Source organism: Coregonus lavaretus (assembly GCF_964263955.1).
Source record: "Coregonus lavaretus genome assembly, chromosome: 1".
NCBI classification, from domain to species: Eukaryota; Metazoa; Chordata; class Actinopteri; order Salmoniformes; family Salmonidae; genus Coregonus; species Coregonus lavaretus.
In genome coordinates, this window is record NC_139988.1 from 8,783,825 (window position 1) to 8,788,465 (window position 4,641).

The following is a 4,641-nucleotide window of genomic DNA, read 5'->3' on the forward strand; positions in this document are numbered from 1 at the left end:
ATTTGTTGTTACTAACGTTAGCTAGATGGCTAATGCTAACGTTAGCTAGGCCGTTAACGTTAGCTAGGCATTAGGGTTAGCTAATATGCTAAGTAGTTGCAAAGTTGTTAATTAGCTCAAATTGTCCATGGATGAGATTTGAACGCACAACCTTTGGGTTGCTGGATGTTCGCATTATACACCGACCCATAACACCACCCTACTTTCATTTTTGTAACCTACTCTTATTGAACGTAATAAACTCAGCAAAAAAAAAAACGTCCTCTCACTGTCAACTGCGTTTATTTTCAGCAAACTTAACATGTGTAAATATTTGTATGAACATAACAAGATTCAACAACAGACAAACTGAACAAGTTCCACAGACATGTGACTAACAGAAATTGAATAATGTGTCCCTGAACAAAGGGGTGGGAGGGGGGAGGGGGGTCAAAATCAAAAGTAACAGTCAGTATCTGGTGTGGCCACCAGCTGCATTAAGTACTGCAGTGCATCTCCTCATCATGGACTGCACCAGACTTGCCAGTTCTTGCTGTGAGAGGTTACCCCACTCTTCCACCAAGGCACCTGCAAGTTCCCGGACATTTCTGGGGGGAATGACCCTAGCCCTCACCATCCGATCCAACTGGTCCAAGACGTGCTCGTCGCTGGCCATGGCAGAACACTGGTGAGACAAAACCGCGTCTCGTCAGTGAAGAGCACTTTTTGACAGTCCTGTCTGGTCCAGCGACAGTGGGTTTGTGCCCATAGGCAACGTTGTTGCCGGTGATGCCTGGTGAGGACCTGCCTTACAACAGGCCTACAAGCCCTCAGTCCAGCCGCTCTCAGCCTATTGTGGACAGTCTGAGCACTGATGGAGGGATTGTGCATTCCTGGTGTAACTCGGGCAGTTGTTGCTGCCATCCTGTACCTGTCCCGCAGATCTGATGTTCAGATATACCGATCCTGTGCAGGTGTTGTTACACGTGTTCTGCCACTGCGAGGACAAACAGCTGTCCATCCTGTAGCGCAGTCTTAGGCGCCTCACAGTATAATGTAATGCATCTCAATAGGAAAATAGCGCTTTTACACAATGTAGAAACCTAATATTCCACAAATGACTTTGTAATTTCATTGACATCTATTCGTATCAACATTTTAGCTTTTATAATAAACAAATATATTTACAGTGTTACATATTCGTTTCTGGGGCACACCATGTGCTTCAAAAGTAGCTAGAATTAAAATCAAATCAAATTACATTTTATTGGTCACATACACATATTTAGCAGATGTTATTGTGGGTGTAGCGAAATGACCCCTGTCTGTGCCTACTTGAGTGACATGAATGTTTTTGTAAGGTAGCAAGGGAATATAATTATGTTTTTGAGAGCTCCTCCCACCAGCCTCCTCTGGTGAGATATTCATCAGTTTATTGTCTGTTTATTGTCTGTCCTCCTATATCTCCTCCCACCAGCCTCCTCTGGTGAGATATTAATTAATCTATTGTCTGTTTATTGTCTGTCCTCCTATATCTCCTTCCACCAGCCTCCTCTGGTAAGATATTCAGTTTATTGTCTGTTTATTGTCTGTCCTCCTATAGCTCCTCCCACCAGCCTCTTCTGGTGAGATATCCAGTTTATTGTCTGTCCTCCTATAGATCCTCCCACCAGCCTCCTCTGGTGAGATATTACGTTTATTGTCTGTCCTCCTATATCTCCTCCCACCAGCCTCCTCTGGTGAGATATTCATTAGTCTATTGCCTGTGTATTGTCTGTCCTCCTATATCTCCTCCCACCAGCCTCCTCTGGTGAAATATTCAGTTTATTGTCTGTCCTCCTATAGCTCCTCCCACCAGTCTCCTCTGGTGAGATATTACGTTTATTGTCTGTCCTCCTATATCTCCTCCCACCAGCCTCCTCTGGTGAGATATTCATTAGTCTATTGCCTGTGTATTGTCTGTCCTCCTATATCTCCTCCCACCAGCCTCCTCTGGTGAAATATTCAGTTTATTGTCTGTCCTCCTATAGCTCCTCCCACCAGCCTCCTCTGGTGAGATATTCATTAGTTTATTGTCTATTTAATGTCTGTCGTCCTATATCTCCTCCCACCAGCCTCCTCTGGTGAGATATTCCGTTTATTGTCTGTCCTCCTATAGCTCCTCCCACCAGCCTCCTCTGGTGAGTTATTCCGTTTATTGTCTGTCCTCCTATAGCTCCTCCCACAATCCTCCTCTGGTGAGTTATTCCGTTATTGTCAGTTGTCTTGTGCTGTGTATATTTGTTATATTTGGACTGTTTACACGACTGATAGTATTAGGAGTATGTCCTATCATATTCAGATAACAAAGTTATACCAATGTAAGGGGATTGCTGTGGTGATCATTTCTGTTGTTGCTATAATTTCTGGTACCTTGCTATTGTGAACGATCTTTATATTGTACTTTTCATGTAGCTAAAATCATATATATTTTTTATAAATGATAAGGCAAATGTTGCGTGCAAACAAATTCTGTTGTTTTTAATATCTTTTTTTAATCTGTTCCCCTATCATTTCCCTCATCTTAGCTTTTTTGTATTTTCTTCGCATAATATACAATAAAAGCAAATTAAATGTATTATTATAATTACAATGTTGTTAAATACAGGTTTGAAACTTCAAACAAATTGTTATGCTTGCAGGGAAGGCTGAATTACATTTTCATGTCAATTAATTTAATTAATTTAACTTATTAGTATCCCCATTAGCCGATGCCAATGGCAACAGCTAGTCTTACTGGGGTCCGACATATAACATCCTGATCCCTGTGCTACTGCTGTGTTTCCTCAGTCGCTGCTCAGAGGAAGTACTGTCTTAATATTCAACATGACGCATGTTGCATGAATATAAAATTATTTAAATGTGTATCTCTTCCAGTTAGGTGAAAAAGTATTGCTTTATGACACTGGTGTCCATTTCAGGCAAAGGGACTCCTCTAGACGTCTTCGCCCCACAGGAGGTGAAATTCCACTCCCTGGACTACAGAAGTGTCTTGCACTGGAAGCAACATGCCAACTCTACTAAACTTTGTCCAATGCAGAGAAGTGCCAGCCGGCTTCTCTGTGACCTGAGCCAGGAGACATCCGACCCCAGAGAATGGAACTACGCCAGGGTCAGACGCAGGCCACTCAGGAACCCAGTCTTCATGGGTCTTAACCGCCAGATTCAACCCCAAGTGGGAGATTAAGTGCTTCTCATTACTATCCATGGGATATGAGTAATCACAAGCATTTTATTGAAATGAGGAATAGATATTTCAGAACTGCTGTTATTTGACATCTTCATGTGACGGAGAAAGGCAGTGTGGTCCGGCTCAAGCCTCCACACTCTCCCCACAGGAGACCTAATGGCAGCTGGATCAGTGTGAGGAAGCTGCAGAGAATGTCATATCCAATACACCTCATGCACAATGACGTCGAGGAGGTAACTAGCTACTGTTATTTATAATTCGTTAATTATCCTAAACAATAGTATTTTCCACCTTTTACTCTAAAGCCCCGTTTACACCTTGCGCTAACATGTTTTTTGTGATCTGATCAAGATGATCTAATCACTATCTGATCAAGGTTAGTCATGTCTACACTTAGTATTAAAATGTGTCTCTTATCCGTCCACTGTGCCCGAATTGTGACCACATTTCCTAGTCCCTCCGTGTATGCAAATTATTTGACAGATATTCTTTCAAAGTAATATGAATTTATTTATGTTAAGACAATTATTTGTGCCATAAGTCAATGGTGCCATCTGTCAATTATTTTACAGGGTGGTATAATGATGATTTAAATAGTTTGACCATCCAGATCTGTTTACACTCTTAAGATATCCAGGCACAAATGACTTCCTCCGGAGGTGGTCAGGAAGATCTGATCACAATGAGTCTTTTAATCGTCTACACCTGTCAAAAAATGTGGGCACCATCAGAATGTGGACAAGATCAGGACAAAGGACACATGTTAACATCAGTTTTAATTGGATCTTAAGACTAGAGCCAAAATGGTCACAGAATAGTTATACATCAAATAATTTAAATAGTTCACAGAATACTTCAAGCTTTTTACTTGACGAGTGCTGCCAAGTGATTCAGAAGTCTTCAGAGTTCTAACAACTCAAATATTGTAAATTTTTACATTTTAGTCATTTAGCAGACGCTCTTATCCAGAGCGACTTACAGCTAGTGAGTGCATACATTTTTCATAAATATCGCACCTCTGACTAACCCTATTCTCTGACTAATCCTTGTGAAGGAAACGTTTGAAATGGAGGGCTGTGTCAAACAGCTCCTGATCTCAGGCCTGAGACCCTGGACCACCTACTGCCTGCAGGCAGAGAGCCAATTGCACCTGCTGGACCGCAGAAGCACCCGCAGCCCCAGGGCCCGCGTCACCTCACTGTGAGGGCCAGGGTCGTGTCTTCCCCCAGGTATGCCTTACGTAACCCAGCGCTTTGTGTCTCAGGAGCAGGCAAGACATGAGACAACCAGCCAAGACTAGCAACTGAGTCTGGCCTTAGTGTGTAGACCGGTTGTACAGTCAGTGTTGACCCCAGGGAGTCAGGGGAGAAAGGCTGTTAAAAAAAGGCTGTCGGCCAGGACAAAATATGATAAATTGAGGGGAGAAGTATTAA

At 42.6% G+C, this 4,641-nt stretch overlaps 1 pseudogene across 1 annotated transcript; it reads left to right on the plus strand.

The window, feature by feature from the left end:
* Window positions 1-596: 596 nt before the first annotated feature.
* Window positions 597-4,412, plus strand: LOC311120233 (interleukin-22 receptor subunit alpha-2-like; annotated as a pseudogene). Its single transcript has 9 exons — window positions 597-667; window positions 1,457-1,465; window positions 1,583-1,604; window positions 1,781-1,846; window positions 1,966-2,031; window positions 2,750-2,824; window positions 2,940-3,205; window positions 3,279-3,441; window positions 4,263-4,412. The product of its transcript is annotated as an interleukin-22 receptor subunit alpha-2-like (transcript).
* The last annotated feature ends 229 nt before the right edge of the window (window positions 4,413-4,641 follow it).